We start from the raw sequence: 15,820 nt of genomic DNA on the forward strand, positions 1-15,820 counted from the left end.
CAAAAAGATCTGTGGTGTCTTTCAGTTCTTGTGCCAGGTACACCCTGAATGGAAAAAAGGTCGCTATCCAATACCTGATGATCCCCGATGCCTACAGATACCTAATTGAGTCCCAGCAGGGGTGCAAACACATGTAGATATGCAACCACAGAAATAGTCTCTTCAGTAGATCTCATGGCACTCCCCTTTCCAGTGCATAAACTGTGGCACATTCCTGTTAATGACGGGACACTTCCCTTTGCCACAGTTTGTCTAGAACCATCAAATACCCTTTTCTGTTCTGCATAATTATTTTGCTGCCTTCTGTCCAAAGGTAAGAAGCCACACTTTCGCCTTCTCTGCTCTAGCCTTTTCTTCTGATTGTATTCTCTGGTTGCTGTGGTGATGCTGCAAGATAAAGCTGAAGCTCTTTTCACTGGTACTGTGCTTGTTTTGTTTCTCTTCCCCCACTTCTTCAGCTGATCCAGTTCAGCTCTGTAAATCTGTGCTTTCCACCTGCCAAACAACGGGAAAAGAAATGAATGAGAGACTCTGCTTCCTTGCAGCAAGTCACTCACTTTCTCCTCCTCTTCTAGGCTTCTAAACCTTTTAACATGCCAAATGGAAAATACATATCGAAAAATTATGTAAAGAAAAGCAAATATCTAAAATTATAGTAAAAGCATAGGGACAGCTGAAGCTCGCAGAGTAAGAAAATGTGGTTTCTGAACAATAGAAAATCAAATCTCCCTTTCAGCCTTCTGTGTTTTATTATCTAAACCTACGTGAAAACAAACAGTGCTGAGCTGTGCCCCAGTTTCTCCCTCAGCAAGAGCTTATGGCAGTGCTTTTCCTGCACAGTTCTGTTCCGACTGGTTTGTCTGAAGTAGAAAATGGAAGACTCACAACTACTTTTCTCAGCCTCTCTATTTATATCAATATCTTGTACTCAGACAGATGTCCTCCTAAGTTTTCTTTCATCTTATCTATTTCCACTGAACATTTAAATAACTAAATTAAAAAGCAAAATATGCTGATTAACTTCACTTCATGAATTTGAGAAAGAAAGAGTTACTGATCTTTGTAACAGCTCTTTTTTTCCCCTTGGAGAACAGTATTGTTAAACACAGTGCCTGCATCTTGCTTCATCAGTAAAGAGATGCACTACCACAGCAAGCCACAGTAAGGTTCTTTCCACAGCCAAGCTAAGTGTTAATGAGCCTCCTCTCCTTCCATTTCAATACGGGAAATTCTGAGATGCAATAAAAGGCAGCAGTGACTACAAAGTGAATTTTTCATACAAGAAGCACAGGAAACACCATCCCAAGCAAGGGCAGAGAGCTTTTCAGTGACTGTTAGAGCAATTATTCTTTCCCAAATCAGAGTTTAAGCCTACTAGCTGGAACTCTGCAGAAGGCAACAGCAGGAAGCAGTTACTCACAGAGGGAAAACACATTACTAACAGCTGATTGGTGACCATTTGCCTCTCTTCTAGGAAGGGCTTGTTGCTCCCACTAAGCTTTGAGCACAGTGGGCAGCAGAATCACAGATGTCAGGGCTTCCTCACCGAGTGCTGCCCCAGCACACCTTGGCACCTCTCCTGCTGCCTAGTTACTTGTGCTTAGAGGGTCCTCAGTGAGTATATTTGCAAACGAAATTACATGTTGCTGAGATCCCCTCAGAGGCAGCCTTACAGAAAGTTTCAGAGGATACTAAAGAAAACTTTCTACTACATTTTAATAAAACTAAGTCTCCCAATACCATTTTCAAAGTTGCCCTAAAAGCCTTCAGAAGTTTTCCTGTTTGAATTTAAATGTAGATGTGACAATAAATTAAAACACATATTAAAGAAAATGATTCCACACTACCAGGAGAGAGATAGAATGTTCCAAGCCAGATGTTGAACCTCAAGCTTTTGTGAGAAAAGAAATATAACTACAACTACTTACAGCCTCATGTACTTGACTTTCTAACTAACCATGACAATCTTATTCTGAGTTGTTCTCAACTATCCAGTCAGTACAGAGAGTCACCTCTCCATAGTAGCTTGAAGTGCTTTTCTGTTGTCTTTGCCTGTAGGGACCACAGTGCTTGAACACGTTGGCAATTTAAGGATTTTGGGTATCTTAAATGTAAAGACATCCAAATCCTTTGCAAAATGCACCATGTATTGCTCTTACCTGGTCCAAAATTCTACAAGAGTGTCTTAATATCAGCTATATTTATCTTACTTCTCTTTGTATGACAGGACATTAGCACATGAGGAGCAGATTAATCAGAGAAAAATTAAAAGAATAGTGTACACATTAATAGAATGGTAATTAGCACAGCTTTACTTACTCTGAAGATGTAGAAAGAAAAACCCTCCCAAGGGAGGAGTCACACTTTCTTCAAATAATTCACTTTTTCCAATAGTCACAGAAAATGAAAAATCAGAGTTGAGGAAGCTCTTTCTTATTGAATAACTTTCTAGCCACAAAGAGAGAATGAAATTCCTGTATTAGATATCAGGCCAGATTCTTATTTTACATATATAAAAATCAGAGTTTCTTCCATTAATCACACTTACTCTGACACATTCAGGACATTTCAAACTGGTTCTCCTTTAAATCCTCATCATCACAGGCCTCATTTTCATGTCATTGATAAAACCACTTGCTGAATTCTTTATGACATTTTCTATGTATCTGTGTGATTACAGATGAAGAATTTTGCAAGAAACACATATAAGACTCCCTCTCTTTATTGTAGTTCCATCCTGAACAAAAGAGGCTTGCCTGCAAGGAGCAGCAAGAGGCCACATATTCCTTCCAAGAGGCATCAGTGCTTAGGATAAATATGGAGATTCTATGACTATATAAAGACAAGCAGATCTTTTTTAAACTTCATGTTATTTGCCTCAAAACACTTATGACAAATTATTTGGTAGTAAGACTCTGTCAAGAATAATTTTTTCTTTTCATTCAGCTCAAACATTCTGTAGAATATTCCCTATTGCCTATTTTCACAACACATTCGGATGCATCATTCATATTCCACAGTGTTTTACATATCAGCTATTTTGTTTGCCATTCATGAATATGTTTAACACCAAAAAAAAGGTAAACTAGGATCTCCTTATTGTAGGAAAGACCAGGAATATGTAAATACACATTAGTTTTACACTCTCAAATTTTTTTTTGACTTCTAGTCATTCTTATTGCATACACTGTAATGATATTTGGATATCGCTATTTCAAGTTGTAAGACAATGAGGTAATTATATTATTGCTTTGTGAAGCAGAGTAGTAAATGCTATTTTCAAATAGGCACTACAGTAAGAAAGTTTGGTTTATTTGAGTAAGTTTTCCCATATACCGTGAAAGGCATCTCTCATGTTCACAGTCAATACTTTCTAAAATTCAGGAAACTTCACAAATTATTACATTACTACAGTTTACTGCCCTGGCTACATACAGATGAACTTTCTCTCATCGGGTTTACTTTTTCTTGAAATACACTCAGAAAATAAGGCAGTCTAGAATTGGCTGGGTTTTTAAAATCAGATTTCGTATTAAACATGTAAGTGTTTTATGGCTGCAAGTTTCTAATTAGAGAAGTGTCTTTTCAGTTACTCTAGTGGAAAGCCTCATTGCTTCCTTTCACTGTGCACACTTGTCTAAAGTTTGTTTAAAAAAATCTTATTATTGGAATCACCAGATTATACCGTATATGTGTGTCTAAACTAACACATCTGCCTTCTTCTGACAGTTGAAGGCTCAAAATGTTAAGAAGATACTGGGTTTTAAGTCTGATATATAGATGGGCTATTTTGTCATGACTAGAATGGGTAGCTTTTCCCACAAGATAAGATTAACATGCCCCAAATCCTGACCTAACACTGATCTATTTCCATTATCAAAAGAGTAATGCTACCAATTTCTGGAGTGGGAAGGACACTTGAACAAAATTCTGCACTGGCTACTGTATTAAAGCATTGAAGCTCATTAAGCTGAGCAGCTGTTTAGTGCTACCATGTTCTTCTGACCACCCATTTGTAGCCAAAAAAAACAGTCATTATTGTTGGTTTCATATCTAGGCTCATTCTTTGCCCCTATCCATCACTTCTGGCTTGTGCAAACTGATCAGTGTGTGTATAATCATAAACACTTACCCGTTTTCCCAGCATGTTCCCAAGTTATGACAGCAGAGGGAGAAGGGATAGGGAAGGAGAATGACACACCACCACAATTCAGTTGTAAACACTTCCATAAGGAAAGATCCAAGTATTATCTCTGGATTCATTAGCTACTGACACATCATCATGGAGTGCAGAGTTACAGAACTTTCAGAAGTTTCCCCCACAATCTTGTAAAAAGGTAGTGACTCCTAAGCTGAGAACAAAACCAGTGGCTGTGGCTATCACAGCACAGAGACCGAGCATACAGTATGCTGCTGGCAGCAGGAATTTCAGCTGGAATTGTAGGCACAAAGCTGTATTATCCCTCAAATGCAAGTTGGTACCAGTAGTCTGATAATGTAGCTTCATGACCACCAGCCTACTCACAAACAGTAAAAAGCTTTTACACCCATGTAAAAGCAAACTCAAGCAAATCTAGCAAGAAGAGGCACAGAACACATCTAAGACTCACAAGTGTAAGCCAAGGTACTGTAATCAGCTTCTAATGATTATACATACCCACTGAGAATTCCAGTACTTTAACAAAACCTTAGTTCTGCACGTTTTAACTTTCAGTCATTTCTCATACTATTAATGAAAGAGAAGAAGACACAAGGGATTATGATATATCAGGACATACCCAAGGTATTTACTGAGGAAGAAACCAAGTGTTCTACTAAGCAGGCTTTTTTTGAGGGAGAGAGAGAAAAAGAAAAGAACTGAGGCTCAGAAGAAATGGGAAAATCAGTCCAGATTTTTGAATCTGGGAAGCATCCAGAAAAGAGTCCTAGAGATGCATGCAGTAGAAATGCAAGGTTGAAATAACTTCCCAGGAATTAATTTACTGTTTAATGTAGGGTGATTGAAGTCCATTTATTACAGAAGAAAGTTATTTTAAATCTGTGGCCACAGATATTACTGACATTCTCTTTATACAATCATTAAAACCTGAAAGACAAGAAAGTATATTGAAGTTATGACAAAACTTGTAATTACACATTAAGGCACTACAATCCCACCCAAAACAAAGGATGGGCCAGATGTGGTTGTTGAACAAGAACACAGCAGAGAAAGCTGTTATCTTTTGTGATTTATTTATTGCAGCAGTTATAATGCATATTCTGTTAGTCAGATGAGTGAAGAAAGAAGTGTCATTATTTAATTAGCTGAGTGTTTGACTGGACACTGCCAAATTCTGTCCATTTTTGTCATGGGGGTTCTTTGTGACATTAATTAACTCCCTTAAGCACATCTTTTCAAAGATATCTCTGCTTGTGATTTTCATTTCTTAGATGCCCAACTCGAGATACTGTTTGTGACCAAAAAATGCACTGAGTTTTCAAGTATAATCAACCTCAGTGATAGCTGTGCTCTACATATTCAAATATTGAAGAAGTAATCTTTTTTCACTTGATCCATCTTGATCTCTATTTGAGAAATAGGGCCTAACCTCTATACCAACTCCCCAAGGTAGAGCCAAGAAATTATTAATGTCTATGCAAAAAATAACAAAATGAGAGGAATAGCAAAGTCAGTCAAGAAATGCATATTCATGGCACAGGACCTTGCCCACAGTAAACAACATCATATAACAGAAGCTGCTCTGTAAGGATGGGATTCTTATAATAAAGGTTGCTGAAGAAGGTAAAAGAACAATGATTTAAAAAATTTAATTTGGAACTCAGCCCAAGGCAGGGGATGAGAAGGGCATTGACCAGAACTAGAGCCATACCATGAGCTCCTTAGTGTCACCATCACTGACTGTTACCAGCCCTGCAGACAACTGCTTCCAGCACACTTGCCAGAAGAATAATTGGTAGGTCACGTAGGTTCTCATCTGCTGATTCTCACTGTGATTTTATAGAAATACTCAGATTTGTGGCATGAAATCTGAGCTCAACTAATAGAATTGCCACCTAGGGATACCATTCTGTGATACATGACAGAAGGATGTTTAGCAAGGAAATAATGGCAAACCCAAAGAAACTGACTTGCTGTGTAGGCATAGACCTATCAGTATGTAACCAAGTATACCTGACGTGGGATAGAACAGATTTGCTGAAGCGAGATATTATATTCATTAGCTTAAACATCTTTGTCTGTTGTTTGGAAAATATCTAACATACCTTAGCAGAACCACAACACAAATTATGCTGGTTAGGGGTATCCGCTAGCTAAGTATATCATCCAGCCAAAATTTAGCATACAGGCTTCATCCAAGATTTTTGGAACCTAAGAACATAGTGTTTCTTATAAACCAAGCATTCAACAAGAACCTACTAGTTATTTTTCTTTTAACTGTGCACACCCCACTTACTGCAGGAAGTTGGAAACATAAATCCTGTGAAGCATTAATACCTAAAATACTTGGTAGGTATTTAAATTACAACCTGTTTTAGCAACATCCACAAACTACTGTGAAACAGTGAGAAGAAGCACCAACACAACCAGTACATAAGACTGACTGACTGTTGAGTAGAGCCAGATACACAACAGTTCTGTTCTGAGCTGCATGGCCAAAAAAGCAGAGCAGTGTCAGTGACTGCACGGGGAGTTGCCTGTGCTTCACAGCAGTTTGACTAAGCCCAGAGTCTGCCACAGCAACCAGTTTAGAGGTGACCTTTAGACTGGCATAAAAAAGCATTACAAGAACAAGAATATTACAGTGGGTCTAACAGTGGGTGTGCAGGAAATCCAGCTGCTAGACAAGGGTGAGAAGAAACACCACACACAGCATCTGCTTTAGGGACATACAAATATCAGACTCGTTTAAAAGTGTGCAGGAAAGCAACAAACAAACTGCAGTAGCCACTCTTGTTTCGTAAGCACCTCAGGTGATGACAGCAGTGTAGGTTATGCGTTCATTAGAGTTGCTGTTTGGCTTTTGTCGTTAGTGGGACCATAACCCTTATGTGGGTGATTCAAGAGCTAAGACTCACTACCACAGGGTTGCTGTTTCATGAATCTCACAGGGCTAAGGAGATTATTTTATTACATAAAAAAAAGCACTAGTAAACATTAGGTTTGTTCGTGAATATAATGGCAACTTTCCTATCACTCATTCAACCTTATTGCACACAATGCCTTATGAAAGATAAGGACATTTTGGTAGTTATAGCAAAAGAAATTTTAAGAGGGATTTGTAACAGGAGAACAATATAGCCTTGTAAAAGGAAGTTTCTGTTCCTGTGCATAAAAGGTGACATAATAAAGCAAAACCATGCTTGTTTTAGCTGTTCCAGTGACAGGCATGAGCTAATGACAATCTCTGTAGTGAGAGCATGAGAGTTTGGGTACAGATAACAGTGTCCTGAATACAAGAGGTTTGTTTAATGCAATAGAGAAAAGCAGCCAGTGAAGATGCAATGTTTGATGCTCAAGGCCAAGCAAGAGGCAAGGAGAAGATGCTCCAGTAAATGGGATGAGTTGTATCTGTGGTGATGCATAAGAAGGCATGTTGGAGACAGAAATATATCACAATTGTTCTGCTTTGGGGTTTTAAGAACTAGAGGAAAGGCAAAGGTTAAGGCAAGGAATGAGAGAATAAAGTCACAGAAGCTAGGTAAGATTTCTTGAGTAAACTGAATGGTATATAAACACAGGAAGCGAGAAATTCCTGTATCTTTGAAAAAAAGAAGGAAGAGAGAGCAATAGAGGAAGGAAAGATGAGGCAAGAAGAGCAGATGGGCACATCTTACTATATCATACTGGCATAAGATCAGCAGAAATCTGCACACAGAAAAAAAAAAAAAAAAGACCAGAGGGAAAGGACTGACTCAGAATCTGTAAAGATGGGTCTGCACATATGGAATTTAATTACACTAGGAGGAAAAAAAAAAGGGAGAGAATAAATCCAGGGTGCCAGGGTGTTCATGGTGGAAGAAATTGCTTAGGTCATCAGACTTCGATCAGAATGGTTTTGCTAGAGAAAGGACATTGCTGGGAGTGGGTCAGGACTAGAAAGTTGGCAAGAATAGACCTTGCAGGGAGAAGCAGAGCAAAAGGTTTTGGAAGGAGAAGAGCAAAACACAGGAACTGTTTCAGTAGAAGTAATAAACACTGAATTCATGGAAAGGCTGGGTGAAAGCATGGGAGAAGAGGACTGTCGATGTGATGAAGTTGGAAACTAAGCAACAGAGAATGAGTAATGTTTCACAGAGAACAAATCAAAAGAATGGTGAATGAAAAAACAGAAAAACAGACATAGATTGAATGAGTATGCAGGAGCAGTAAGTTACCAACATGAGAAAAAGTCAAAAAAGGAATATAGAAGATTCACCTGAATCATAAGGGAGTTCAGAGGCAGCAGTTCAACGAAAGCATGAGAAGAAAGAGCAACATGGGGCGGAAAAAGCATCAAAGAACTGGTCAAAATGGAAGACTAGGAGTACAGTGAAAGAATAAAGCCAATAGTTCTCATAATGGTCTAATTTAGGGACAGACAAGAAAACTTCAGCAGTTTTGTCAAGTTATGAACCTCACAAGAAAACTGAATCATGGATTAAAATGCTGTTCCTAATATAATAAGAGCAAGAAAGGAAGAAAGAGTGTCAAAATCAGCATGAAAGGCAGGGCTATCATCAGGGATTAATTTGGTAGGTAGGGTAGGGAGTATTTTCCAGCCTTTGGCCACATGTAAAATTAACCATATGAACTATGTCAGAAGGTATCTACATCAGAACTGTGGATTTTCTAGGTTTCATCTTAACAACTCAAATTAAACATGATTTTATCCACAGAAGGGAGATGAGAAGTGGAAGAAGTATTACACTGCAGTCAGGGCCAAAAAGAAAACATCCCAAGAGGCTAAAGAGAATCCACGATGTTCTCAGAAGTGTGACTCATGGGAGAGGACTTGGATGCTACCAAGCACAGATTACAGCTGCAGCCTACGCCTGGTCTCATTCTGCTTCTCTTTTGAAATTCAGAAGCTTTGACAGTCATACAATCCTGCTGCCTGCAAGAGCTTCAGTAGGTACATCTCAGACAGCTGAGCCATTGTTGGAGTTACTCTCTAATTCTAAGGAGCTTTTTTAGTAAGATGAATATGAAGGAAGTTACCCATGTTCTGGTTTTGATATGAAATTGCTTTGTGCCAAATGCAAAACACAGATATACTTTACTTCACAGAACATAACTCTGCAACCAGAAACATTTAAGTACAACACTGTACAATAGCTAATAAGCTCCTAGTTTCAAAAGCCAAGACTTGTACATCATTTTGCCGTCCAGATAAAGTTCTGTGTAGACCTACAGAAACTAAGTTCTTTTTCACTCACAGTAAAGCAAAAAGACCTTGGTATCTGATGCGTCAACTTCTTTAGCTCCCGTTTTTCCTTCACTGACACCTCCTGCTGAACAAAACAAAAACAAAACACCAACACAAAACCCCACCACCCACTAATTGCTGCTGCCAGAAAGAACCTAACATCCTTTTGAGGTTTAACAGCTACTAGGATTTCTCTTCAGTCTCTCCTTTCAATTCCCTCCCCCTGGAGGGGTGATCACACCCTCCTCACACCCCATCTGCAGTTGCTGCAGTTACACACCCACCACCACTCAGAGGGATCCGAGTCACTCCCTGCTGGCTCCTAACTCACGAGTGATTTCAAGAAGCTTATGTTAAACATACAGTGAATATTAGAGAACACTGGAGTGGTTAAATTCCTTTCATCAGATTTAAAAAGTCTTTTAATAAGCAAATTGGTCATGGATGGAGATGCAGGTTGCAGATTTGAAGAGGCTGAAGGCCTGATTTATCCAAAGAGTGAAGCCAAAGCAGCAGTGCAAACATCGGTAGCAATAGTCTCAGTGTGTTTTTCACCACTTGTGCTCTGAAGAGTTTAAGTTCCTTAGGTAGTGTTAGGTTTTTCCTCTTATTCAACCTTGTTTTTTCTACTGAGATGAAGAATATTTCTCTGTGGCACTAAATGAGAATGCAAAGTGACCTAGAGGAACTTAAGTAATTGTGCTGAAATGGTGCCCTATGGTAAGTGACACTTTGGGGCGAGGGTATTCATAGTTCTTCCTCATAAGAAACAGAGACAGTATTTATTAAGGAGAAAATAAGAATAAAAACATCCCAAACCCTGTAAAGTGCTGTGGCTGTGATCCACTTACCATAAAAAGTAGTGATTTTGTTGACGACTTCAGTAGGTTTTGAAATAAGCCTGTATTAGGTTTTGAACGGGATGAAAATAAACACAATGTATTTAAAAACACTGCAAGCAGGATACCAAAGTGCCAGCAATGTAGACTGTTTTACTTATGAAAATTTAGTATTTAGTGCGTGATATTTAGTGCTCTTCATATATCAGAATATCTATGCTGAGAACTTTTGTAAGAATAGATATGAAAATAGTTTAACTTTCAGCTCCCCACTTTTATATGATCTCAGCATTACTGTATTACTAGGAAATGCTGAAGCATGATCAGTATCATTGTGTTTCAACATTAATTTCTTGCCTCTGTGCACATGTTCCCAGCCTGGCTTCTGCTGGTATTCACTGTGTTTATTCATAGGTCTCATCAATCTTAGAAGAACAGAAGCCAGATTTGACCACATACATTTGGAATCATACTATGACAAGACTTGGCCGGATGGCTTCACATATTCATAGGGCTATACTGATTCTGTCAGTATTGTGGATTGCTTTCATATCATGCCAAGAATAGATTTTTGCCTATAAAACAAATATTTTTTAAATTGTATATTGGTTAATATTAATTACTTTTTAAATGGATAGTTAACAAAATAAGCTACTAAATATAAGTCCATCTTTTGAGGAAGCTTGTGTAGATTTTTAATCTGGGTATTTACTCCAACACAGGAGTACCATGATTTAGATTTAGCTGGGCAAAGTTGTTATTTTTCAGCCTCAAGCAAGCTTGTAAATAGTTATTTTTCCCCAAACCTGAAACATATAAATGATAGATGGATTTATGTTTGTTATTGGAGATAAACCAGAATCCAGTAATTTTTCTTGATGTTTTATTTTTCATTGGTAACTGTACTACTACTAATAATATTAACAGGTGTAGCTTCAAACTTAGTTACACATACTGATGATTTTTTGGTGTTCTATTAATGCTACCAGTACTTTTGTGTATATATGTGGAGAGAGAGGGGGAGGAGGGTAATGACTGCTCCTGTTCAAGCTGTGTTGTATGTAAGGGCATTCTTATCCTTCAGATATTTTCCCCCAATTACAATTTTTTAATTCTCTATAGTCCTGCAAACTTCCTAGGTATGCAGCCAATATGTCTATATTTTTACTTATCCTTTAGCCCTTCAATTCTGTCTCTAAATAATTCATCTCTCTCTTGTTGTACAAGTTCTCCTTTGCTGAGGTCAGAGAAGTTTCCCTTTTGTATCACACCTCAACTGGAATTGTCTCCTCCTCTTTAAGGTCATAGAGGTCAGCTCACCATTTTGTGACCCTTATAATTTCATTCATTTTGTTTGAATCAGGCTCTTGAATCATATATTGAGAACTGATGGGTTGATTTATGAGCCTACACACATGATCTACTGCTACTGTTAACAGTAAAACCCCCAAATTTTGCAGGTTTTTTCTGCATGAGGCTGTCCTATCAGCTCAAGGGGGAGCCTCATTAACCAGCCAAATGTACACCGCCACCCTCACAGCACAGGTTTAACAGCAGCATCTCAGGTAGTTGCTTTTCTGTTCCTTTTACTCTCTGTGACATCTCTTCTTGACTCAAGTAGCTGCAGCACTAAAATTATCTTAAAACTGAAAGGTGCTAATCGAGCCTTTAGTTTATTCATTATTCAGCAACGGATCCTTAGTTATTCATTTCTCATATTACCAGGAAAAAAATACTTCTGGTAACATTCTAGCCTAGTATTAAGATGGCACATAAAGCTGAAATTTTATCGCTGATTCCTAACTATTCTAGTTAGCATTCTGCATTTCACACAGATGAGATATGCAGGGAAAAAGCTGATGACTCACCATTTTATTTCTTTTTGCTCACTAAAAATCTGCTGTTGATAGTGTTGTAAAAACAACTATGTGAAACAGGCACAGATCTGGGACACAAAATAATACATATGGTGGAGGTTACCCAGAGCACATCCGGCCTTCAGCGGAGGGGTTATACACAAATTTCTCAGCAAGCCATATTGGGTCAAAACAGTGCAAAAGCTATTGCAGCTGCAGGGATTCCAAATCTACGTTAAACTTACAAAGCAGATTTACCAAGGGGAGAGGGTGGGAGGGAAATGTCCACAGTGCACAGCAGAACAATAAATCATCTTGAAAACTTCATTAAAGGACTACAAGGACACCTCTGAGGGCACTCAGATTACTTGGCTGACTGGGATGAGGTGCGGGGTCTGCATTTTGAGTGATCTCAGGTACTACTGGTTAGGTATAACACTGTTCCTTGACTGATAACTACCAGGATAATTGTGCTTAAAAGCAGAATTTTTGTTATGTTTCGGTTCATTTCCAACACACCTCAAGACTTTTAAATTGACATTTTGGAATCAGGGTTATAACTATGAAAAGATGACACGGGCTACTGCCTTTTAAAGCCATCTTTGTCTTTCAAACAGCTTTTGCATCTTTGTTGTAGCAAGGCTGAAAAATTCTACCCCCCAGGATGCACCTTAGATGCACCTTAGCAAGAGAACAACTCGTGATCTACTAGCAACCCAAAAAGCTACAGGCATTCCAGAAAACAAGGTGCATAAAATTTCTTACCTCTCAACTCCAGGAAAATGCCTGATAAGGTGTCTTCCCGCCTTGGCCAAAGGCACAAAAGCAGGCAGTAGTTACAGAGTTCAGCTGACTTAGCTTTCAGCCCAAACCCACCTTACAGCAATTCCAACTTGGTTTCAATTTCTTCCAGCTGGCTGCAATCCCATTAGGTTGCAGTGCCACTGACACACACCTACTGGCAGTCTCCCCATCCCAAAGTATATTTTGTGCCAAATAGCTCAGGAGGAATAAACCCCAGTTTGTGTCACCTCTTTGCCGGCTGAAGGTTCAGTGCAATACGGAAACCTCCACTAAAAGTTGTAAGTAGTTTTGCTCTGTTAGAGACACAGGAATGGCACTGACCAAGTCAGTATATTGTCATCATGATACTGATTGTGTCTCCTTGGCTATTCTGAGAACTCTTTTTTTTTATTCAGTTCTTAAGAATGAGGTACAGTTTTGGTTTGTATTTCAGATTCTCATGTCTGCTGTTAAGTAGTGTAAATGACTGCTCTGCACAAAAATAATTTTAACTCTCCCTTCTCATTTTTTGTGTTGATTGCAGGAGGGAGCTCATTGATAAGGGTGACATTTCTAAAGGTTTTTGCAAAAGTTAAAAGGAAGAGACGAGTCTTTGACCTTTTGCACACCTGTATTATTTTCTGAAATCTTTTAATCTTTACCTTCTACTGCTTATATTCTGTTGATCACCACGTGCCTCTGACCAATCGTAACAGAAGCTGAAGAAACTGTAGTGAAAAATAGTATTTTCTACGTATTTTGTAACTAAATAAGCTGCAGGCACCAAGTAAACAATGAGATTGATGTACTCTTAACGTACCTCCATCGACTATAAATCTTTACAACATAGATAAAGACATAAACACCACGTCTAAGAAATTCCATTTGCACTTCATATCTCACAGCTGAGTAAGAACAGTGCTGCATAGATTGACAGCATTCCATCTGGTCTCCTTTAAAACAAACACTTTACTATTTTCTTGAATAGACTTGTTTATGTAAACTTTCAATGAAGTCTATGAATAATTCTTGACAGATTAATCATGAAAACATAAAGTATCCAAAATCCAAAGTTACAGTTGTATAGATAAACTTTGATTAGTTATAGACTCCTGTCATTGGAGATATGCAGAGCCACAAATAAAAGAGTGAATGAAAATACCTAGAGACTGTAATTGTGCTGCTCACTGAGAAGTTCTCCCATCACTTGGTAATTATGTCTACAATATTTAAAGGTACTCCCAGAGTTCCATATGCCTGTTGTGCAACTTCCCCTTCAAAGCACACTTTTACTATAATAGGCATCACCCATTTCTTTCAGATCAATTCTGCCTAAATGATTTCTGAATTAGAATATTCCGGTATTTTCTACTTGGGCTTCATTGCTTTCCAGTATCAGAAGACACAACTAGAAAAGCAACATAAAGTAATCAAATATACAGAGAAACTCTGATACTTCTAGTCTTAATCTGAGGGAGAAAGGAATTTTCATGATCCAGCCTTTATTGTAGAGCCAGGCTGGGGCTGCCTAAATCGCAGCATGAATTAGAACAGTTTCCAGGTATGATCGCAAGAGGCCACCATATCAATGGCTGTTCTTGGTTTCCTTGACTGCAGAAGTGGGGAAAGGGTAGAATTGCTATGCTATGGATATAGCAAAGAGAGAGGTTTTTCTTATGACAGACCAGGGTAATATCCTCTGTAAACATTTAATTTTAGTTTATAACCTGCTTGCACTGACAGAGAACGGGAGATTGTATGAGATTCAATAATTCAGTTCTTTGTATGGTAGGTTATTACTTTATCGATGTTTTAACTTCTGTTATATAGAATTTGCACCGTTCAGGACTGCAATGTACAATCAGGCCTCTGGAAAAAGGGAGAATTGTAGTCTGTAATGTTAAAAGTCACTGGTTCCTACCTCTTCTTGGTGCCAATACCTGATACTTTAATTTGTTTAGACCATTGTATATTTACTTGACCTCTGAGACCAAATAATATTGTGCTGATATAATACTGAACTGCATGTCAACCTCCAGTCTTGCCACATTTAAAACAATTGTTGATCCCTTGAAACTAGAAGCTGAAACTTTGCTCCTGTTACTTTAAAAAAATACATAAAGTCTTCAGTATTCCATTTCTTTTTGTGACTACACACGCAAAAAGCAAACTTGACACACCTGTGTAATCACAGCCATGAGGCAAAGTTCAGATTTGCTTTTGGTAACATTCACAGCATGAAACATAATCAGAGGACTTATTGCATATCTAGTCAGGGAACAGAAACAGTATGATAATAGAACAATTCTTCAAATTTGAAGTAGACTAGCCTTAGAATTTTAAGTACCTACATAAATGTCACTGAATTACAAATTAAGGTGAGTTTATCTGCTGATGGACATAGATGAATTGAAAAAGATTAAAAACATGTCTCTGAAATGACTGGTTAAGGTGAGGTTCTACCATTACTGAGCAATACAACATGGAAGCTCAATAGGTTCTTAGCAATTTTAAGAATATATTAATATCGTCCCATTATAAAATGGCTTCTACTGTGGTACCCTGAACTCTGCCAAATTTAAAAGGTCAGGCACAGAAAGGCATCCTGAGAGAAAATCTTCCTGCCAAGGCCCCATTGCAACAATCAACTTGCTGGCAGTACAGAGAGATGCTCCAGTGCAACAGTGTTAATTCTGGAAAATTTTAGTTTGTAATGGATTTGGTTAGCATCATATGCATTAATTTACTGAATTGAGTGGTTTAAATGATATAAAAAATATTCCCTGTAGTATTGGTTTGAATCTTCTCCTATAACGTAAACACTGAAGAGGGGTAACAGCCAATATCCTGGTCTTTCTTTCCTCATAAGACATCCAAACTAAAAAATATTCTAATGCATATATATGTATAAATAGATACTATATATCCAAAAGAA

At 38.1% G+C, this 15,820-nt stretch overlaps 1 protein-coding gene across 1 annotated transcript in view; it reads left to right on the top strand.

Moving 5' to 3' along the window:
- The window catches only part of RSPH14 (radial spoke head 14 homolog), a gene marked incomplete at both ends in the record, with an annotated part of 68,423 nt that overhangs the window by 32,572 nt on the left and 20,031 nt on the right, over positions 1–15,820 (top strand). The window lies entirely within an intron of this gene.

The sequence above is a fragment of the Coloeus monedula genome, assembly GCF_965178545.1.
Source record: "Coloeus monedula genome assembly, chromosome: 18".
Classification (NCBI taxonomy): domain Eukaryota; kingdom Metazoa; phylum Chordata; class Aves; order Passeriformes; family Corvidae; genus Coloeus; species Coloeus monedula.